The sequence below is a fragment of the Procambarus clarkii genome, unplaced genomic scaffold (assembly GCF_040958095.1).
Source record: "Procambarus clarkii isolate CNS0578487 unplaced genomic scaffold, FALCON_Pclarkii_2.0 HiC_scaffold_104, whole genome shotgun sequence".
Lineage (NCBI taxonomy): Eukaryota > Metazoa > Arthropoda > Malacostraca > Decapoda > Cambaridae > Procambarus > Procambarus clarkii.
The window spans coordinates 2,589,421-2,614,361 of NW_027189137.1; positions in this window are offsets into that span (position 1 = coordinate 2,589,421).

The window sequence follows — 24,941 nt, forward strand, 5'->3', positions numbered from 1 at the left end:
TCGTGTATTTTTTCTTGTACATTTTTGTTATTGTACTTATGTAATTTATTTGTTGTGTATTGTATGCATTTTATGTCCCATGCTGTTTGTGGGTTTCTTTGCTTGTGTCCTCTGTGCTTTCCTGTGACCTCTTGTTTGTATTTTAATGTCTGTTTTTCTGGTGTTTGCTTTATTTCATGTATTAGCACGATTGTTTGTATTTATCTGTTATTTCGTACTTGTTCCCTGTTTTTGTACTTTGTTTTTTTTATCTATGATTAAAAAAAATCTTCAACTCAACATTCTACTGCAGTCGAACAAGCAATAGGACCAGGCTTTGGGTGGAGGGGGACTTGTCACAAGGTTTTCCCTAGAGAAGAAGATTGAGCCTGTTCCATATTCACTTGTTCTACCACCACGTCTGCATATTCAAGAATTTACAGCAAGAGCAACAAACTAGTGCTCAGACGTCTACTCCACCCTACTCTCCAATAGCCTAGTCACGTCACTATGATTGAATTATTATGTTGGTTAATTGTGGGTGTAGATTTTTTGCTGAGGTAGCACCGGTCCTGTAAGTAATTTTCCTCCAACTGACAGCAACAAATTCATTCCACGTTGTTTGGTCCAGTAATAAACCTCTGATAATAATCTGCCCCTACAAGAATACCCACGTCGGTGATACAGTCAGAATTCATCTTATAATCAGTTAGCTTCATGCTTCTGCATTTAAGAAGTTTAACTGTATCCCCAAGACATGATACATGAAGATCAGATTAGATCGTGTCAACGACGATGGCTTGTTTTCGGTTAGTATATCCTCCTAGACGTACCAAAATTCTTACAACTTGGTAATCACGAGGTCCACTATTGGTCAAGAATTCTGAAATATTCAGTTTCACTCAACTTAAAGTTTTTAATTTTAACTGATCAACCAGTTGTTGAGTAATGAAGGTCCTCTAAGAACCTTGGTCGAAAAGACCATGAGTGGAGATCCTAGACTTCTTGCTAATTAATTTCAGTAGCTCTGTAGGTAATGTGGTGGTATAACCTGATTCTGTAGCAAGTACATTTACTTCCTAATGTACTTTGCAGTATTGTACCGATGAGGAGTTGCTTGAATCTTTATGACGATTCGTTGATCCTGGTCAGATATCTCCACACAAAGTATAATGATGTCGACCTTTGTGGAACTTATTTCACACACGATGGGTAACGGTACAGTTATTAGGGTCATGAGAACCCATGCATTTTGTGCATCTGCGAAATTCTTGAAGACGTTTAATCCTGGAATTACGGTACTGCACTTGTAAGCGAGGTGTTCCTTATTGCAGAAAAAACATTCTCTATCTCTCCTTCAGGATTAGTCGTCTTAGCAGGTCTATTAACTACAGTTTCAGTGGGAGTCAAGGAATAATTACCTATGTTACTACTCTCACATCATGCTGCGGGAGTAGTAAATTTAGTTTTGCATTTATTAGACTTAACCGAAGTCAATTTTGTTTTCACTGAATTCTCAGTATTAGGCTGTTTGGGTTCAGATTTAATTTTTTCATGAGCCTTTAGCCTATTGACAGTGATTTTCAGTCCCTAAAATATATGATCAAGAGTGATAATCTCTGTCTTGTAATGGGAGCAGATTTCTGCTAAAATATTACGAGGAAGTTACCTCCGAAGGAGTAATTAAAGTGACCATTCGGAAGATTATACATTTACTTTAGTACCTAATGCTTTCACGAGAGACTCTACTTCTAATCTGAAGTTCTGAAGGGAGTCTGGTCTGTTACAGGGTGAACTTATATCTACTAATTGACAATATAAATTAGCTACATTTCTCTGTTGCAGTAATTAACTTCCAACAATTGTATAGCTTCCTCATAATTACTATCTTTGAGGGATAAGTTAGCTGTTACCTTCTTAGCTTTCCCCGTCCTCCCCACTCAGCTCATTGATGCCGTGAGGGGGGGGGGGCTTAGTGGTCGGCTGCCGGAGTGTGATGCTCCTTGGGGCAGTCCTCTGTCCTTTTCTAGCCTTGTGCTCCTGCTGCCGTCTTCTCCTTCTTCTTTCTTTGGACTTCTTCTATTTTGACGCCCGGGTGCTTGAGGAGGTATACTCTTGCACCCGTAGAACTGTTGTACCCGACGTCTCGAGCGAGAGGAACCTTTTATTGTCAATCCCCGCTTTCGTCGCTGAACCCGATCTCGACGGACTGACGGTTCTTAAGGTGGCGTTTGTGGCGCGTATACTAACGACGCACCCCTAGGGGGCCCCGGCATAATCGGCGATAGCTTCCTGTTGGGTGTCCTGCCTCTAATTGTGGCTCCATGGTGGGTATGGGGGCACATTCGTTGATGAATTTCTTTCTCTTTGTCTCTATGTCGATAAATGTTTCCGTTGTACCCTCTCAGGCTCGTGGGGCGGGCGACCAAGCCCCCGAGTCGGCCTGTATTGGAAGACCAGGCTCTGTAGCTCCTGCTGCGTTGGGCCCCGACCTTGCTCCTCCTTTGACCGTCCTGACTTCTTCCCCCAGCTCCCCTCCCTCCTCTGTGGTTGGGTCGAGCCTCCAGCCCCCAGTGGTGACCACTTCGTCCCCTGGTGCGGCTAAGTCTCTCGTTGTGACTACTGCGTCTTTTAACCCCTCTCTCTCTGGGGGTTCTCAACGCCGTTCGAGCCCCGGCCGCACTCGCTCGATTCCTTCCCGTACTGCTGCGTATCAGGCCTTGTTTCGTCCCGCTTCATGGGCCAAATACTTTGATCTTCTCCCTCTTGATTCTGCGCCTCCTGACGATTTCTCCCTCCATCGGCATCTTGTTGATTCCGTGGATGCATCTGTTACATTCAACCCCACTCGTCTCGGTACACGTGTCGTTGCTGCTCCTTCTCAGGATGCAGCTTCCCGCTTGGCAGCCTTGTCTTGCCTTGGCGAGATCCCTGTTCGGGTCTCCAAGAATGTTCAGTTGAATGCCAGTGTTGGCACTATTCTCCTCCCGCCCCATGTTGCAACCGGTGTTCGGAATCTGCAGGATTGCCACGATGATATTCGGCATATCCTTGATGCCCAAGGCTATTCTGTCCTCCAGGTTGACTCGTTTACTCGTCCCCCTCGTGGTCGTCGCCGTCAACCCCTTCGTGTTGTGAAGATCATCTTTGATGGTAGGACCCTTCCATCCTCTGTCATTCTTGCTGGTGCTAGGTGCTCTGTCCAGGAGTATATTTCTTCTCCTCGGCTGTGTAACAAGTGCTGGAGGTTTGGGCATGGTGCCCTCCGCTGCACTGGGACTGTCTCTCTCTGTCCTTTGTGTGGGGGTGAAGGTCACTCTAAATCGGAGTGCACTTCTCCCCAAGCTTGCTGCCTCAACTGCGGTGAGGCCCATCCTACCTTCTCCCGTGCGTGTATCCATTACAAACTTGAGGCGGCCGTCCTCAACTTGAAGCACCGGGAGCGTTTATCTTTTCCTGAGGCGAGGCGCCAGGTTTGCCGGCTCCCGCCTTATGCTAACGTCTCTTACGCTCGCGTGTTGCGCTCTTCCTCTCCTCGTCCTTCCCTCCTTCCTCAGACTCACAACCGTTTGTCTGGGGTTCCCTTTCTTTCTACCCAGTCTGTCGTGTCTCCTGTGTCTTCTTCCTCGTCTCCCTCCGATCCTCCTTCCCATCCTCTTCCTCCATCTATTGGCTCTCCCCGCCGCCTGTCGGTGCAGGCGGATGTCCATCGCTCTCCTAACGGCCGTCGTGTGTCCTCTCGTTCAGCTTCTCCTGTTGAGACACTGGAATCCGTGGCCCGGTACGTAGTTGCTGGGACACCAGTCTCTTTAAGTCAGAAGCGTAAGCCTGGCTCCTCTCCTTCCTCCTCCCCGGCGGGTAAGAAGGCTTCGCTTTCTTTCTTGGCCCCTACTTCTGGCTCTGTTGCTCCTTCCCCTCCCATTTCTGTGCTTGCACCCCCTGTTCCTGCTATGGAGGTTTCTTTGGCCCCTGCTTCCCTTTCGGTTGCTGCTCTTGCTGAGGTGTGCTCCTCTCTTTCTACTCCCCCTCTTCCTGCTGCTGTCCTTGACTGCTCCTCTTCGTTGTCTCCTCCTCTTCCTCCTCCTCCGGACCCCGCCCGCCCACCTCTGGTCTGTTCTCCCGCTTCCTTCCCTCCGTCTTTGCTCAGTTTACCCATGCCCCCTAACCCTGACTTTGCTGACCCTGATCCCGACCCTGATATTCTTTAACGTGCTGTGTTGCTCTTTCGCCTTTGTTTCTTCCTTGTTCTCTGTTGTTGTCCTTTCCCTTCTCGTCGATGTCTATTCTTCAATGGAACGTTCGATGTTATTACGCCAATTTCCTCGAACTCCAACTTCTGATTTCACGGTTTTCACCCCTTTGTGTCTGTCTCCAGGAGCCGATGCTTGGTGCTCGTCCTGGTCGTTTTCGTGGCTATTCCTCTCTCCCCCCCCCCCAGCCCTTGCTGGGGCTCCTAATTCTTCTGCTCTCTTGATCAGCGCTAAAGTTCCCTTTGTTCCTTTACTTTTTCCTTTGCCTCTCCATTGTTCTGCTGCTCGTATCTTTGTGGGGAAATGGTACACAGTTTGTTCCATTTATCTCCCCCCGAGTGTCCCGCTCTCTCTTCCTGATTTGAAACACCTCTTGGACTCTTTGCCGGAGCCTGTGCTCCTGCTGGGTGACTTCAATTGTCGTCATTCTCTTTGGGGTGATGTTCTGACGAATACCCGGGGTCGCCTTCTTGAGCCGTTTCTCCTCTCTTCTTCCCTGTCTCTTCTAAATTCTGGTGAGCCCACTCACTTGGACTCTCGGACTCGCACCCTTTCCTGTCTTGATCTTTCGCTCTGCTCTTCTTCTCTTTACTTAGATTTCACGTGGCAGGTTCTTGATGACCTCCATGGCAGTGATTATTTCCCTATCCTTGTTTCCTTTTTCTCGTTTCGCCCTTCTCTCTCTTTTCCTAGGTGGCAGTTTGCTAAAGCGGACTGGAACCTATTTACCCTCAGTGCTGCTCTCTCTGACCTCTTGGGCCTTCTGCCTCTCCCTCGCGCTCTCCTCCTTTTTCATGACACTGTCTTCACCGCTGCCCTCCACTCTATTCCTCGCTCTTCCTCTCGGGATCCGCGGAAGTGCGTTCCCTGGTGAAATGCGGATTGTACCCAGGCTGTCCGCTGTAAGCGTGCAGCCTGGAAGAGGCACCGCCGTCGGCAGACGGCCGATTCTTTTCTTTTCTTTCGGAAAGCGAGTGCGGTGGCTCGTAGGGCCATCCGTATGGCTAAACGTGAATGTTGGGCATCTTATGTCTCAACAATTACGTCCGAAACTCCTCTGCCCCAGATCTGGAAGCGTATTCGCAAGATAGCGGGAAAGTTCGTTCCCGATGTTTCACCGGTCCTTCACCTCCATGATACTCTTGGGGCGGACTCGTTGCAGGTCGCTTCCGAACTGGGTTCCCACTTTTCTTCTGTTAGCTCTGGTCTTCATCTTCCCCAATCTTTCCTTCTTCGTAAACCTGTCCTTGAGTCTCGTCCTTTAGATTTCTGCACTCGTCTTTGGCTTCCCTATAATGATCCCTTCTCTCTCTCTGAACTTCGTTCTGCCCTGTCCCTCTGCGGTTCCATGGCGGCGGGCTCCGATGGTATTCATTATGAGATGCTTCGCCATCTCCCTCCATGCACGTCTCAGTATTTACTGAGTCTGTATAATCGGATCTAGGAGTCGTCGTCAGTCCCTGAGGACTGGCTCGATGCCGTTGTCCTCCCTGTTCGCAAACCGGGGTCTCTGGGTACTTTCCCTAAGGACTTTCGCCCTATTGCCCTCACAAGTTGTGTCTGCAAACTCTTTGAACGTATGGTTAACGTTCGTCTGATGTGGTTCCTGGAACACCATCACCTCCTCTCCCCTTCTCAATTTGGTTTCCGCAAGTGCCGCAGCACGACAGATGTCCTGGTGAACTTGGAGGTCTATATTTGTACTGCTTTTGCTGCGAGGACCTTCGTTGTTGCCGTCCTTTTTGACCTGGAAAAGGCTTACAACACCACTTGGCGATATCATATTCTATCTCAACTTCATTCTTTTGGCCTTCGTGGCCATCTCCCTCTCTTTCTCCGCAGCTTCCTCTCTCGTCGCTCCTTTCGGGTGCACCTTGGTACCGCTCTCTCTGCCTCTTTTCAGGAATACGAAGGTGTGCCCCAGGGTAGTGTTCTGAGCACTACTCTTTTTCTGGTTGCCCTCAATGGTCTTCTTTCCTCTCTTCCTGCAGGTGTCTTCTCCGCTCTCTATGTCGATGATCTTACCCTTTGCTGTCAGGGTGATGATTCGCCTTTCCTTCAGCGCCGGCTTCAACTTGCAATTGATGCCGTGTCGTCTTGGGCCACCGATCATGGCTTCAAGTTCTCTACTTCTAAGACTTGTGCCATGACTTTTGCGCGGAAACGGGTAGTTCTTCGTCCCTCTTTGTCACTTTATGGTCATCCCCTTGAGTACAAAGATTCCGCGAAGCTTTTGGGGTTATTCCTTGACACTCGTTTGTCTTGGTCTCCCCATATCTCTTACCTCCGTGTTGAGTGCTCTAAGGCCCTTACCCTCCTTCGGGTCTTGTCCCATACTTCTTGGGGGGCAGATAGGCGCACTCTCCTTGCATTACATTCCACTCTCGTCCTGTCTAAGCTCGATTATGGTTGCCCTGCTTACTCGTCTGCTTCTCCTTCTACTCTTCGCCGTCTTGATGCTTTGCACCATACTGGGTTGCTCCTCAGTTCTGGTGCCTTTCGTTCGACTCCCGTCCTTAGCTTGTATGTTGACACTGGCTTCCTGTCTCCAAGACCGCCGTGATCGCTACTGTCTTCGCTATCTTGCGCGGTCCTTACAACATCCTTCCTCTCGCCTCTGTCTTGCTTTAACTTTTACCCCTCCTGCGGTTCCTGTTCCTCTTCACCACCTCCCTCTTTCTGTCCGGTTATCTCGCCTACAGGATTCTCTTTCCGTTCATATTTCTAATGTTTCTCCTCGTGTTGTTCCTTCTTTGCCCCCGTGGAGAGTCCCTCTTCCGCGGTTGTGTACTTCCTTGACCCGTATCACTAAAGCTTTTACCCCTCCTATGGTTCTAAAACGCCTTTTCCTTGAGCACTTTTCTTCTCACTCCTGCTCCATTTCTGTCTTCACCGATGGGTCTAAGTCTGCGGACGGTGTTGGCTACTCTGTTGTTTTTCCTGATCGCACTTATATGTGTCGCTTACCTCCGGAGACTAGCATCTTTACAGCGGAGCTTTATGCTATTCTCTATGCTCTTCGTCTCCTGCTTTCTCGTTGTCAGTCTACCTTTGTAGTTGTTGTTGACTCTCGTAGTGCCCTCATGGCTCTCGGGCTCTTTAATCCGGTTCATCCAGTAGTTGTCGAGATCCAGCATTGGCTGTTTCTTGTTCACAGTAAATTTAAGTCGGTTGAGTTTTGTTGGGTTCCCAGCCATATTGGTGTGTCTTTAAATGAGCGTGCGGATGCTGCCGCCAAGGAAGCAGTCCGCTCTTGTCCTGTCTCTCGTAAAGGTATTCCATATTCCGACTTTTACCCGGTTATCCATTCCTCCGTCCTTACCCGTTGGCAGGCTTCTTGGTTGTCTGTTACTGGTAACAAACTACGTACTCTTAAATGTTGTGTTTCCTCGTGGACGTCCTCCTTTCACTGTACTGGTGGTGGGAAACAGCTCTGGCGAGGTTGCGTATTGGCCATACTCGCATTGATGGAGCGCCGCCCAGCTCCTTATTGTTTTAGTTGCATTGTCCCTCTTACGGTCGTGCATGTCCTCCTTGAATGTCCTGACTTCCAGGACGAGCGTATGTCTTGCTTTCCGACCGCCCCTCGCGGTCACCTGTCCCTCAATAGAATTCTTGGTGACTCGGATACTTTTGATAATGTTCGTCTTATGCGTTTTTGTTCTCGTATTGGCATCCTTGGTGATATTTAGCGCCCTCTGATTATTCTGCACATTTGATGTGCTACATAGCCTTCCCGGTTTGGTGCCTTCTTTTGATAATTACTTACTTACTTTCTGGTCAGAGATTTGTGACGTTATTCCCTCTTCTTCCCCTTCCCCTTCCTTCCCCTCTGAGGCGGCTTTGAAGGTAAGAAAATTTGATTACCGTATCCATAGAAGTTTTAGAATGAATATGGACTTTAAATGATGTCCAAAATGTATCTCAATTCTCTTCATCCAGTCCAGCAAATGTGGGCAAGTCCAAAGAAGATAAACGTGCCTTTGCTTGTAATACACTGGGTTGAGATACAGGAATCTTTGGAGTTACTGTGTAGTTTCAACTAAATCAATTAGAAGAATAAATATGTCTTGGGTGTTATCTTCATACTGAGATGTTTCTGCTATAGCTTGATCAATTTCATCAGGATCAATGTCACTATCCGTTAACACAATGATGTAAGACCCAATCATAGCCTTGGCTTGTTCGAACTTGAGACCAGCTACTCTCAAAGAAATTTCCAACTGATGGTAATCAACTAGAGTTCCCTTTGTTAAGTTTTCTGACTTATTGAGCAATCAATCATTTTCAGACTTATTGAGATTTAAATGACCTTTAAGGCCTATCAAGGATCTCTTTAGTTTTTCAGGAGTAGACATGGTGACTTTATGTTCAAGCTTTGTAGGGCTTGAATATTTGTTTCTGAAGTAACTTGGATACTTGTGTATTTACTCGCCAGTATCGTGATAATCTATATAAATAAAAATAGATATGTTCGTTTGTTCAAAATCGATAATCTCCGAAAGTTCTTCACCGATTGCTTTGAAATTTTCACACAACGTTCCTTTCACATCCGAGCAGGTTTTAATATACATACTATATAGATGTCACCTCTGTGACGGTATAAAACATACTTTTTCTGAAAAAGTGTGTTTTTCATGTGAAAGAAATCTTCGAAATCTCTTTACCGATTGCTTTGAAATTTTGACCCAACGTTGTATTCGAATAGGCGCATCTTTTTATATATCTACTATATACATGCCTCACCTGTGACAGGAAATAACATGCTTTTTTTGAAAAAATATCTATCTGTTGGACGTAAGAGCAACACATGCTGTAATCACCAAAAATTCTTCACCAATTGATTTGAAATTTTGACACAACGTTGTATTTGAATAGGCGCGTCTTTAAATATTCATACTATATAGATGCCACCCCTGTGACAGGTAAAAACATGCATTTTTGAAAACAGCCCCATTTGTTGCACATAATGGCAACATGCACAATATATTAAATATGTCACGAATTCCATTTCAGTGTTTCCGATTGCATTGATAAATTTTATTTTCATAGATTTCGATTTATTTTACTTTTTAGTGAATTATTTTGTGTGACATTGTGTTAGAATTGAGCTGTGTTGTTTACCATACCGTTCATTTCGTAAGTATAGATGGCACACCTGTGACAGGTAAAACTATGCTTTTCGTGAAAAACAGTGCCATCTGTTATCTTGAGATGATTTCGGGGCTTTAGTGTCCCAGCGGCCCGGTCCTCGACCAGGCCTCCACCCCCAGGAAGCAGCCCGTGACAGCTGACTAACTCCCAGGTACCTATTTACTGCAACCCGTTCTCACACAAGACAGCACATATATGACTTAATGCTTAAAGTCAATATGTTGAATATGAATTAGTAAATATGTGATATATTCCCAGTTACTTTTTTTTCACAAGGCCCAAACTCTTCCTCACGTACCAACTTGCGTCTCACAGTACCCGTCCGTCAACCTAGATAGCAGAATAGTCGTGATTGGTTCAATTATAAGGAAAATTGTACTTTTCAGGTCCCACATGGATTGTGAAATTTACCTACTATTGTCCATGCTCTTAGAATATTATAGATCAGCTACTTCCTATTGAAGGTTCGTAGTTTTGTTTTGAGAAATATTAGTTGTTCTTAGTAAATTATAATAAGCACTAAAAATTATTACATAGAATAACAGTCCTTCACCAATCAATATTATATACCATAGTTGGTGCTTTACAAATCTTTAAAGGATGTTTTGTAGGAACGCTAACAGAAAACGATGGTTCATTGGAATGTCTATAGGGTAAACTACTCTAAACAGGATGGTATTGTGTCTACTATACCAACTACAGGATCGGTATATTGTCCACTACCACCTGTTAGGTGAGTAAGGGGTGCAATACCACCCACAGGATGGGTATGAGGGTCACATCCACCCAGAGGATGAGTATGGGGATCACATCCACCCACAGGAAGGGTATGGGGTCCAATACCACCCACAGGATGAGTATGGCGTCCACTACAACCCACAGGATGGGTATGGGGCTCCAACCACTCATAGAATGGGTATGGGGCTCCAACCACCCATAAAATGGGTATGGGGTCCAACAACACCCACTGGATGTGTATATGGCGTCCATTGCCGCGCGTCGAGCTCGAAAACCGCAGCATTCATCTCAGAACCATGCCTATTTCACGCAGATTCCTTAATAAACGTAAAAGTTTTATATGTCACAAGAAAGATAGAAATATAAGCTTCATTCTAAATACCTTACCATGGGCATATTTAAATTTAAACCGAAGATACGTGTACTTTTATAATAGCCGAGCTCCGACCCCGGACAGATCGATCGACCGAGCAACTCACTCTCAGAACAATGTTTATTTCACGTGAATTCGTTAGTAAACATATATTTTTTTTTATGTCTCAAGAAAGACAGACATATAAGCTTCACTTTAAACACTTTACTATAGACATATTTAAATTTATAATGAAGATTATTGTATTTTAAAAATTACGGAGCTCCCACTCCATACAGACTGAACGACAGAGCAACTCTCTCTCAGATCAATGTTTATTTCACGTAAATTCGTTAATAAACACAAATGTTTTATAAGTCTTAAGCAAGATAGAAATAAGAGCTTCATTTTAAATACATTACAATAGACATATTTATAGCTCAAGTGAAGATACATATGTTTTTATAGTAGCGCTCAGTAGCTTATCGGGCATGGAGTGCAGACGCCTACGCACTTGCCGATATATTGTATAATTAACAAAGATACGCTAATAAAGCCTAAAATCTTATATGCCTCCAGAAAGACCGATATATGAACATTATTATAATTGCCACAAATGAAATATATCATGTTCGAGGAAAAAGATATATCAATTTTAAATTAAGTTTCGACTCTCTCTCAGGTGAGAGAGATGGGGCGACTCTCGCCCCATCTATTGGAGATTCTGTGCACTAAATACCCAAAGCTACTCAAACCCTCCTAGCATTATTTAAGTAATGAAGTAATATGGTATATTTACTCACTATAATGTGGGTGCTGAATGCAGAACATGAGAAAACATATATTTACTCCAAACTAATATAATTTCATTATGAAATAAGTAGCATCAAAGGAAGTCGATGGTCCAAGCAGCAATGTTGTGGAGCGACTTATCCAAGATATATCGTTGTTTGGAAAGTGTTTGTTGGCATATCCAGTTGTCGCACTTCTCTGCTCAAATTATCACAAATTTAAATTATAATGTTAACAAGTAGAATACGTATTTTTAATAAAATCTAACATAACTAGCCAGAAAACATTTAACATTAATTAAAAAATATATGTTTAGAAGTTAAATCGACTTCATAGGACAATGGTTTTGTTATATATACTCGTTATTCGTTGACATGCGTTCGCTACTTAAACTACCATGTACTGTACTTATGTAAAATCTCCCATGTCTCTTCGCTCATCTCACCGAACCCTACAGGCTCTGTGATATATTGTTTAATTAATTGAGATTCACAAATAAAGCTAATAATTGTATATGTTATCAAAAAGGCAGAGCTTAGTTTAGTTCATTTATTATGCACTCCATACCCATCCTATGGACGATAGTGGAGTGTTACAGAGGCACATAATAATAATAATAATAATAATAATAATAATTTTGATTTAGGCAAAGGTACATACATAAAGAGATTTTACAAAGTTTGTTGGCTTTATAGATAGAGCTAGTACATACAATGCCTAAAGCCACTATTACGCAAAGCGTTTCGGGCAGGAAAAAACACTACTGAATAAAGCTTAAAACTAATGGGTAAAAAGAAAAAAATGCGTTGAGTACAAATAAAAATAGGGGTAAAAGAGGGGGGAACATTGTTGAAAAAACAGCACAAATACAATTACAAATTATTACAGAAAATTACATTAAAACAGCGTTGATTTGAAAAACAAAAAAAAAAACAAAAAACATACATAGGTTGACAATATAGGGGTAAGGTAGGTTACAGGGAATTTATTAGGTATAGCTTCGTTTTTAACTTAAACTGGTTGAGAGAGGTACTGTCTTTAACATGGTTGGGAAGGTCATTCCACATTCTGGGCCCCTTGATTTGTAGAGCATTTCTGGTTTGATTAAGTCGTACTCTAGGAATATCAAAACTGTATTTATTTCTGGTGTGGTGCTCATGGGTTCTGTTACAACCTTCTATGAAGCTTTTGAGATCAGAATTGGCATTACAGTTTAGCGTTTTATATATGTATAATACACATGAGAGAATGTGCAGTGACTTAATGTCTAACATATTCAGGGATTTGAGTAGGGGTACCGAGTGATGTCTGGGGCCAGAATTAGATATTGTCCTAATGGCAGCTTTGTGTTGAGTAATTAGAGGACGTAAGTGATTTTGGGTAGTAGAGCCCCAAGCACAAATACCATAGTTGAGATATGGATAGATAAGGGAGTAATAGAGAGTCACCAGGGCAGGGCGTGGTACATAATATCTGATCTTAGAAAGAATGCCCACAGTTTTTGAAACTTTTTTTGATATCTTTAGAATGTGTCCCTGGAAATTCAGCTTGTGGTCAATGAGAATGCCAAGGAATTTGCCATCTAATTTGTTACAAATTTGGGTATTGTTTATTTTTAGATTTATTTGATTAGAGGATTTATTGCCAAACAGAATATAGAAAGTTTTGTCAATGTTAAGGGTGAGTTTGTTGGCAGTTAGCCACAGATGGACTTTATTTAGCTCAGTATTTACTGTGGCATTTAGAGCAAGGGGATCAGGACTGGAGTAAATGAAGGTTGTGTCGTCAGCAAATAGGATTGGTTTGAGGTGTTGGGAGGCATTTGGAAGGTCATTAATGTAGATGAGAAAGAGGAGAGGGCCAAGTATGCTGCCCTGGGGAACACCAATGTTGATGGGTAGGGTGGGAGAAATTGTATTATTCACAGAAACACATTGGAGCCTGTCAGTAAGGTAGGATTTGAGGTATTGTAGGGAGTGTCCTCTGACACCATAATGATGTAATTTAAGAAGAAGGTTTTGGTGGTTGACAGTATCGAAAGCTTTACGCAGGTCCACAAATAACCCAACAGGGAACTCATTTTTATCAAGAGCTGTATGAATCGAGTTAAGCATACTAATAAGTGCATCGTTAGTGCTTTTTTGGGGCCTGAAGCCATATTGGCAAGGGCTAAGTATATTGAGTTTGGCTAGATATGAGTAAAGCTGCTTATAGATTAGTTTTTCAAACATTTTTGACAAGTTTGGCAGGATTGATATAGGTCTGTAGTTGTTAACATCTGTGAGATCACCACATTTGTGGACAGGCGTTACTCTCGCTTTTTTAGAATATCTGGAAAGGTTTGGTTTGTAAGACACTCATTTATATAGAGGTTGGTTTTTTGCTGAGCAGCTGTTTGTATGAGGTCAAACTTCGCAGAGGGATTTGCAAGTTTGATGAGCATTCTCCTGTTACGGGGATTGTTTTTATGTATCCTAATAGCCGATTTGATTTGAACATTGACACTGATCTTTGAATTAATTAGGGTGTTGGCTATGTTACAGCAATCCTCACCTTGTTGTTCAACAGGTAGATCAGTAGAGCTAATTATCAGGGAGTCATGAAGTTGTTGTTGTTCTTGGTCATCTTTGGAAGCCGCCTGGTGAGTCTGAAGGAGATTGATCTGTTTTTCCAGCTTTTTAAGGAGGTCACTTTGAGCTGTGAGGGTTTCTTCAGCCTGAATCTTACGTATTTGATCCATTGCATCATTTGCAACAGTTTGTATGTTGAGAATTTCTTGGTTGTTGTTCATCGACGATTCAAGGAGGCGGTCTATGGTATGTTGTTGTCGGATGACTGTGTCTTGGAGGGCCAAAATAGCTTCTGATTGCATTTTCACAAGGTTGTGCAGTTTCTGGAGCCATGGATTACTTCGGAGAGGTTTGAAGTTTGTACAGGGAGCCATAGATTGAGTGAATTCTAAAGCTAGAGATCCGAGGTGAATTGAAGGGGGGAGTGAGGAGGGGGAGCGGATGCTGTGTTTACAAACATCGGCGAGGGTTGCGGCGTTGCCAGTGTTTCATTCAGAACTCTAGGAGTAATGGAACCAGAGCGAGAGGCACCCCTACCTTGCTTGTTGTTATATTTGGGCATGTTTTCGACGAATAGATTCTTGGTAGCGTTTCTAAAGGTAGATACTTGGTGAATTATAGTAGGGATGACTAGCGTATAGGGAACACTTGGCAGAAGGGTCGTAGAAAGGCAGGCGAAAATTGGGTAATTTTGGTTGATTACTGTTGAGGTTCACTGTGAGTTATGTCATATTAAGTCTCCATGCACTTAACTCGTGCTAGGCAGCAGTTAGGCCATGCAACGTTGAGTGGAGACGAAATTAAACACGAAATTTCAGCAGCTGTGACGGAGCCGGTACCACCGCCAGCGTTTCCCCATATATTTCCACATAATGGGCTCAGGGAATGAGCCCCACAATTCATATAGCCAAGCAAGTTATAATCTTGATAAGCTAGTTACAAAAGTCAATACACATTGTCACATCAACAATGGGCTCGAGACCGACCACAAGTACAGTCTATAATTTAAGCAACTGATTTATATGGAGGGCTAGTGTCACAATTGATATGTTTATCCTACACATAACCCCCTCTCCCCCATCCAATGGGCAGGGGTGGATAGGTTACAATCAAGTTTTTTTTTTTTGCGTATTATTCAGAGATTAGGTCTTATTAGGTGAGGAAAGATAATCATATTTTAAAGAAGGTTTCTTGGCTCTCCATTTGTAACAAACTTACACATTGATGGAAAATATACAACCTTTTGAAAATCAATATTAGTTTGATCTAGATATTGTAATTAACGAAAGTATTTATGTCATCAGAAAGGTAGAAATATAGGATACATTTAAAATCCTTTGTCATAAATATAACTGAAGTAAAAACGAAGATATATGCGTTTTGATAGTTACTTGATGGCTTGCTCTGAGAGTGTGAAGCCCTGCACATCAGCCAATAAATTGTATAATTAGTTTCCATATATTTTAATTAATCTTAAAAATCTATATGTCAGAAGAAAGGAAGATGTAGTCGTTAATGTGACAACATTTAAAAATATATATCTCTTAAGTTAAATAAATAATACCACCTTATCGCTGGTGTCCGGACACATGAAAATTACCTAGGTATCAGTATCCAGCCAGGCGGGGATCACAGGCTGCACAATACTGATAAATTATATAATGCACTACTTGTGGTCGATCTCGAACCCATTTATGATTTGACGACTTATAGTGAATTTTATAACTAGCTCATTAAGATTGTATATTGCTTAGCTAAATGAATTGTGGGGTTCGGTCCATTCATTTTCTTTCTTTATTATGCACCCCATAATACCCATCCTGTGGGCGGTGGTGTAAAGGATTACAGAGGCACATAATCGGTTCAGGAACTGAACCCTCTAGTTCGTTTAGCTAAGCAAATAACAATCTTTTGACGCTAGTTACAAAATTATTAATGTACACATACTTATGCATACATGTACATATACATACGTATACATATATAAATACACATACATATTTAATCACCCACACAAATACACACATCAGTAATTTTTTGTGTCACAAGTGATTCAACAAGAGACTCACAACAGTCACTATACAAGGCACTTTACATCTATGAGGAGTCGCACAGTTACTAGTCTTGCTCCACACCCACCCAACTGGGCGACAGCTTTACAGTCATGTGCTCCACACCCACCCAACTGGGCGGCAGCTTTACAGTCATGTGCTCCACACCCACCCAACTGGGCGGCAGCTTTACAGTTACCTGGTGTTATTCTTCACCTATATCTTTTTCTGGTTAATCCCTATTTACATTATGCAGTTCAGGTTTCGTCGCCATACTGTAGTTTTTAGTTTAGTTAATTTATCACATAATGGGTTCAGGGACTGAACACACAATTTATTTATCTAAGCAAGTTACAATCTTGAGGAGCTAGCCACAAAATTCATAACACATCGTCACATCAACAACATGTGTTCGAGATCGACCACAAGTACAGTTTCTAAATTAAGCAAATGCTATATGTGGAGAGCTAGTGTCACAATTGATATGTTTGTCCTGCACATTTCCACAGTAGTTTGCTTGGGTACATAGACAAGAGACTGAACTTCAGCACCCACATACAACACATAAAGGGATGCTCTGAGAGAGAGAGAGAGAGAGAGAGGGAGAGTAAAAATATCCACTGAGGTCTGATTAAGTCCTTTTGGGGACCTTAATCATTAGGACGTTCAATGATTAACGCAAAGTGAGGCGTATTCAGATGGTATATTGACAACATTCAGCATATCTCATAATGACCTAGTAGTACTTGGTGCACAAATACCTTTTCCAATGGAATCGCAAAACATAATTAAACACAACTGTACCGTACAGTGTTATATATTTATTTCAGTTTGAACAATTTTTAACATTAAAGGATAAATCCTTTAATTGGTTGAAATTGGTTTTAATATTCGAAATCTAATTTGATGTTAAATAATATAAGGTTCAAATTTATTAAGATACATACTTTAAAAACTATTTCTATTTGAAATTTAAATAACATTAAAAGAGTACAGAATATAACAAATACCGACTATATAAAAGACCTGACACTTGCAGCACTTCATTATGCTATTGTAACACATTGAAAGTAATAACATTATTTGATTCAGCAAAGCATTTGGTAAGGTTATAATAATAATAATAATAATAATAATAATAATAATAATAATAATAATAATAATAATAATAATAATAATAATAATAATAATAATAATAATAATAATAATAATAATAATAATAATAATAATAATAATAATAATGTATTAATTAAGTATTTTAAATTATAATTTACAACTTGCTAGCGCACAAGAAACAAATCCACGAATCATCATTACATTCTGTAACACCTACACATGATCCCTGGTGCCAAATATTGCAACGGTCACAGCATACCATCAGCTTCAAATCATTTAGCTTTCTGCAAATGCAGTACACTTCCATCGAGCATGACCGGATGATTCGTTTTCTTCTCAGTGTCTGAGCTGCAGGGAATGAGATGAGACACTGTCCTTTAAAGTTCTCTTGAAGATGTTGTCTCATTCTGCATATCATACGAGGTTCACCGGATCTACACCACTTGCAAGTGATGCAGCAAACGCCACAGCATATACCCCACTCATACTTGAGTCCTTGTGTCTGCTGACATTCATTATATTGCATATCAGCTTATCATCCTGGCAATTAGCAAGAGCATACAAGATAACTTCAGTAGATTTGGATGGTGATTTATGCCTGGTGTCGTATATGTTAATTTGTCCAGTTACTCCAATGTTGGAAACGGTGGCCCAGTGACAACCATCAACTTGGATAATTTGAATAAATTCACCAATTGTAACTGGCCAGGAGAGGTCCCGCTACCACGCTGGGTCATGAAGGCCTTCTAGGCTTGGCACAGTTTGTTTGATGAGGTCACATGCAGATTTTATATGAAGGTCAGAGAGCTGTACATTTGTTCCAATGTTCATTATCTCGTCATTTGTTAAATAATTTAACATTGTCGAATGTGAAGCACTGTTATCACTCTCCTTATTGTTGCATTGGTGTGAGGAGTGGCAGTGATTGGTTCAGTTTATTTTTTTTTTTAAATAGGGACATAAATTTGTACTGCAGATACCAGTACAGTTGCACCGTTTCTTTACATATTTTATACTTGGGTTAGCAAGGCGAGACGCTTCTCTTAACGTGATACTGTTGGTATCAAATAGAAATAGTTTTTAAAGTATGTATCTTAATAAATTTGAACCTTATATTATCAACATCAACATATTATATTATTTAACATCAACAAATTAGATTTCGAATGTTAAAACCAATTTCAACCAATTAAAGGATTTATCCTTTTTAAAGGATTTAATTAAAGGATTTGACACAAAAATCAGTATGAAAATTACCTCGGCTGAGGATATTGAAAAACTTCAAGCTGACATTAATAAAGTTTTCGACTGGGCATCAGAAAATGACATGATGTTTAACAGTGATAAATTCCAGGTACTCAGGTACGGTAAAAATGAGGACCTTAAACATAATACAGAGTACAAAACACAATCAAATGTACCCATAGTAGGAAAACAGCATGTAAAGGATTTGGGAATAATAATGTCTGACGACCTAACGTTTAAGGAGCATAACCAAGCAAATATTGCGACAGCCAGAAAAATGATAGGATAGATTACGAGAACTTTCAAATCCAGGGATCCCATCACAATGGTTGTACTCTTCAAGTCACTTGTGTTGTCCCGTCTTGAGTACTGCTCAGTACTCACTTCCCCCTTCAGAGCAGGAGAGATTGCTGAAATAGAGGGAATACAGAGAACATATACGGCACGCATAGACGCAATAAAGCACCTAAATTATTGGGATCGTCTCAAAGCCCTCCAAATGTACTCACTAGAAAGAAGACGAGAGAGATATCAAATAATATACACCTGGAAGATACTGGAGGGCCAAGTACCAAATCTACACAGTAAAATAACAACGTACTGGAGTGAACGATATGGAAGAAAATGTAGAATAGAACCAGTGAAGAGCAGAGGTGCCATAGGCACAATCAGAGAACACTGTATAAACATCAGAGGTCCGCGGTTGTTCAACGTCCTGCCAGCAAGCATAAGAAATATTGCCGGAACAACCGGGGACATTTTCAAGAGGAAACTAGATTTATTCCTCCAAGGAGTGCCGGACCAACCGGGCTGTGGTGGGTATGTGGGCCTGCGGGCCGCTCCAAGCAACAGCCTAGTGGACCAAACTCTCACAAGTCAAGCCTGGCCTCGGGCCGGGCTTGGGGAGTAGAAGAACCCCATCAACCAGGTATCCTTTAATGTTAAAAATTGTTCAAATTGAAATAAATATATAACACTGTACAGTACAGTTGTGTTTGCCTGCCACAGCCTGCCACAGCCTTGAGAGCACGGAGCCTCTCTCTACATTGGCGACCCAGTCTGGCTAAACATTGCGGTACAGTAGAACCTCAAGACCAAGGTATTTGTATCTGGTAACTAGTCGAGCAGAGAGCCATCATCCAACTGCATTTTGCGATCGGCCCCACCCCGTCTGGGTGGGTGTCGGTTCAGGATCTTTGTTTTCTCTACTGAGATGACTAAGCATAGTTCCTGACATGTGGACAATACAGAGTTCAGAACATTTTGGGTGTTGGTATACCCATTGGTGTGGATCAGTATATCATCCACATAGCTAATGATGTGTTCGCTGGACCTTCTAATTACAAAGTTTAAAAGTGCACTGATTAACACATTGAACAGAGTAGGACTGGGGACACCTCCCTGTGGAGTGCCAAGTTCAAAAAATCTCGTTACACTCCTATGCCCATGGAACAGTACAGATGACTTCCTGTTGGATAGATAGCCTCTTATCCACCGTAGAAGCCATCCTCCAACATTTATTTTAGCAAGTTCTCTCAGAATGACGTGTGGGTTAGCAATGTCAAAGGCTGACTTAAGATCTAGGAAAGTGGTGTATGACCTATCAGTATGCAGGGTGAGGAATGTGGTAATACAGTGATGTACACTCTTTCCATGCATAAAGCCATATATCTGGGGAGACAACATATTAATAGTTTTGTAAAGGAGACGGTTGAGAACCATCCTCTCAAGACACTTATAGAGACAACTAGTGAGGGAGATTGGGCGAAAAGCACTCGGCTGGTGAGGTTTAGGAATGGGAATAATAACACTGTTGGTCCATGACTGTCATGTTCACAGAAAATGGTACCATCCGTTTTCTATGTGCGGCGGCGGAGACGCCAGGAGGAGGTAAACAATAGAGCGTACGGGACGCCCGCCAAGCTTGGTAGCTACTAGTCATGTAATCATATTAAGTATTAAAGTCAGTAACCAAGTCATGACTTTACATCAACCCTACAACCAAGACTTCCTCAGTAACACACAAACACCACATTGGCGACGAGGATGAACTGTGAACGCAGGTATTTGTTCAGTTTCAAACACAAGGGAGAAACATGCTGCCTGGAGGAGGAAGAGAAGCTGTGAGCGCCATACCCGATGCTGTATGCTAACCGATGCTGTGTGCTAACCAATGCTGTGTGCTAAACGATGCTGTGTGCTAACCAATGCTGTGTGCTACCCAAGCTGTGTGCTACCCAAGCTGTGCTGAAGAAACTGTGTACTGAGGAATCTGCCGACGTTGTGTACGAAACGACGCATTGATGTGTACAAAACCTGATGTTTTGGTTACGAAACGACGCTTCGTGCTACAAAATTCATCACACTGAACTGACTGCTGTACCAACTGCTGTACCAACTGCTGTACCAACTGCTGCTGTACCAACTGCTGCTGTACCAACTGCTGTGCTGCTGCTGTGAGTAGGAACAACACATGTACACAAGGGCTAGGTAAGAAGTCAGTTGCTGCTATATTGTGCACTGTTGTGAACTTTTGCATTAAAATGCTTGTGTGCTTTGCAAAATTAAAGTAATTACAGTGAATTCTTGACTAACATATTCAGTGCAGTAAGTGTTTAATATTCTGAGGAACATTTAAGTGATAAGTTACATTTATTCAGTAAAAATGGCAAATATACCTCAGTTTCCTGCATTTGATCCTGACTGTGACCAGACAAACCTGTCACAGAGGTGGGTCAAATGGCTTAAAAAGTTTGAAAATTTGTTGATAGTTTCTGACATCAAAAGTGCTGAAAGAAAGCGTGCCTTTCTACTTCATTATGCAGGTGATAGAGTTTGTGACATCTTTGACACACTGAAAGACACTGGTGGTGCCAAAGATTATGACACTGCCAAAGCCAAACTAACAGAGCATTTGAAACCAAGGCAAAATACTGCTATGGAAATTATGCATTTCAGGAGAGCAAAACAACTCTCTAATGAAACTGTGGATCAATACCACACACGTCTGCAGGGTTTAGCAGCCCATTGTGAGTTTGCTGATGTTGACAAAGAAATCAAACAGCAAATAATTGAAACATGCACATCTACACGTCTCCGTCGAAGAGCTCTAGAACTTGTTGATGATGAAAGTTCTCTTACCAAGATACTGGATATTGCTCGTCGAATGGAAGATGCTGCACGTGATGCTCGTGTCATGGAGTGCAGTGCTAATAACGGTTCTGCCACTGTTACTAACAGTGATGAGGTACGTAAGGTTCAGGGAGGACATCGTAATCAAAGAAGATATCATGCCAAACCTAACAGTAAATTGAGCCGATAACCACATCACACCTGGAGTCATGGAACAAGACTCAAGCAGTCACAACGACCCACATCAGAGGGTGTCAACAATAAATGTTACAATTGTGGAGGAGACTACCCACACCAAGATAATGTTTGTCCTGCTCAAGGTAAGAAGTGCTATGAGTGTGGAAAACTAGGTCATTTTGGTGCTATGTGTCGTTCAGCACTAAAGAAACCACAGTCAATGAATAAAATCACTGTACGAGGATCAGGTCATAGGGGTCGAGGTGGTAAACACAATATTGCACCTCATATCCAGAATGTTAATAATGTACAAGACAACATTTCATTACAACCAGTCTCAGATGACAGTGAATGTGATTATACTTATGGAGTACAAGCAATCACAGAATGGAATGATCTTCCAAACAACCCAGAGACATGTGTATACATTGCTGGTATTTGTCTCAAGGTTCTCATTGACACTGGATCAAACATTGACACCATGGCTGAGTGCCACTATGAAAAATTTAGAAAACAGTTCCCAAAGCTAGAAAAATACAATGGTAAAGCCACTGCCTATGGTTCGAAGTTAGCCTTGCCAGTGATTGGAACTTTAACTGCAGAGATTAAGTCAAAGAATGCAATGCTCATTACTACATTCCATGTTGTTAGGAATGCAAAGGAGTCTTTACTCAGTTACAAGACTTCAACCAAATTGGGGCTACTTCAGCTTTCTAATGCTATAGCAGTGGAATCTGCAAACAATGTTGATGGTATTGTTGCTGAATTTTCTGATCGATTTAAATCCATAGGTTGTTATACTGATAGCAAAGTACATCTGCATATCAACCCAGATGTAATTCCAGTTGCCCAACCACATCGCTGACAACCATTCCATACTCGCAAGAAAGTCGATGCCGAACTGGATAGGCTGATGGAGCTAGATATCATTGAACCAGTAACAGGCCCAACACCATGGGTAAGCCCAATTGTCACTCCACCAAAGCCGAAGAATCCAGATGAGATACGCATTTGTGTGGACATGCGTGTTCCCAACAAGGCAATAATGCGTGAACGCCATCCTACACCCACTGTAGATGATATGATCTACCGCTTGAATGGTGCAACTATATTCAGCAAGGTAGATTTAAACAAGGGCTATCATCAGCTTGAACTTGATGATGAGAGTCGCTTCATCACAACGTTTACGACACATCGAGGTCTGTATAGGTACAAGCGCCTGAGTTTTGGCATTAACAGTGCTGCCGAGGTATTCCAGCACATTATCAGCCAGGTATTGCAAGATATACCTAATGCTGACAACATGTCTGATGACATCATTGTTTATGGCCGTACCCAAGCTGAACACGACAAAGCTCTTCGTGCAACATTGCAACGCTTACGAGAAAAGAATTTGACGCTAAGCCGAGCAAAGTGTGAGTTCAATCAACATAAAATTGAATTCTTTGGACATGTACTTAGTGACAAAGGTCTGTCTCCAGATCCTAAGAAAGTTGCAGATATCAAGAATGCTGCACCTCCTTCAACGTCCACTGAAGTACATAGTTTTCTGGGAATGGCAAACTACTGTTCTCGCTTCATTCTAGATTTTGCTACCATTACGAAGCCTCTACGTGAGCTCCTGAAGAAAAATGCATCATGGTACTGGAGCGATATCGAGCAAAATGCATTTGATGCTGTGAAAGATGCACTAGTAGAGAATGCGACTGCTGCATACTTTGATCCATCAATGGACACTGAATTAACGGTGGATGCTAGTCCTGTTGGATTAGGTGCTGTTTTAGCCCAACACAAACCTGGTCAACCAGATTCCAGAGTAGTAATTGCCTACGCCAGCCGTTCTCTCACAGATGTTGAGCAACGATACAGTCAGACAGAGAAGGAAGCTCTTGCTCTTGTATGGGGCTGTGAACACTTCAATGTGTATCTGCTTGGTGCACCCTTCACCACGATAGTCACTGACCACAAACCGTTGGAGACCATCTTCAATAATCCAAAGTCCAAACCACCAGCTCGCATTGAGAGATGGGCTCTTCGTCTGCAACCATACAACTTTACGGTGAAATACAAGCCGGGTGCAGGCAATCCCGCTGATTACATCAGTCGACATCCTGCCAACAGTTTCACCATCACCAAGCATCAGCAAGTTGCCGAGGAATATGTACACTCTGTAACCTGTGATGCAGTCCCAAAGGCTCTTACTCTTGATGAAATCCGTACTGCAACCCTAGAGGACCCAACTCTGCAAGCAACAGTGGATGCATTGACTAAGAAAAAGTTTCCACGCATCCCACCCTCAGGAGTTGACCAAGATGCATTCAAAGCACTTGAACGCATCCAGACAGAATTAAGTGTTACGCAACAACGCGACACTGTGCTGCGAGGTACTCGCATCGTGATTCCAGCTGTTCTCCAGCAACGTGCTCTGAAGCTTGCACATCAAGGACACCAAGGTCTTGTTAGGACGAAACAGCTGCTACGAGAAAAGGTGTGGTTTCCTGGCATTGATCGTCAAGCAAAGGATATGCATGATGCCTGTGTCCCTTGCCAAGCTGCAGTGGATACTTCAAGACCAACACCTCTACAACCTTCACCACTACCTGCTGCACCATGGACGGAAGTATCGATGGACTTCTGTGGACCACTACCAACTGGAGAGTACTTGATGGTAGTCATTGATGATCACTCACGTTATCCAGAAGTAGAAATCATCACTTCCACATCTGCAAAGGCTGTCATCCCGAAACTCGACAAGATCTTTTCAAACTTTGGCATTCCCGAAGTTGTCAAGACAGACAATGGACCGCCATTCAATGGACAAGACTTCGTCAACTTTTCTGAGCATATTGGATTCAAACACCGCCGTGTGATGCCACTACATCCTCAAGCAAATGGAGAAGTTGAGAGATTCATGCAACCTCTCATGAAAGCGGTACGCTGTGCTCATGCCGAAGGACGATCCTGGAAACAAGCTATGTATGCTTTTCTCAGGAACTACCGTGCAACACCACATGGAACACTGGGCAAGTCGCCTGGCGAACTTTTATTTGGACGTCCTATGAGAATCGCACTACCCGTCATGCCAGCCGAGGTAACGGATAAACGTCTCGCTCAGAAGGATGCACTAGCCAAGGGCAAAATGAAAATTGCTCATGATCAACGTGCAAAGGAACAGTTCATAAAGGTTGGTGACACTGTTCTCGTTAAAAAGAAAAAAGAGGGAAAGTTAGATATGCCGTATGATACAACACCATATAAAGTGATTAGTGTAAAAGGAACTATGGTAACAGCTAGTAATAGAGATCATAGTATAACACGTAATATGGCTTATTTCAAAGTGATTCCAACTAGTGTAGAAAATGATGAAGTGCAAAGTCGTGCAAAA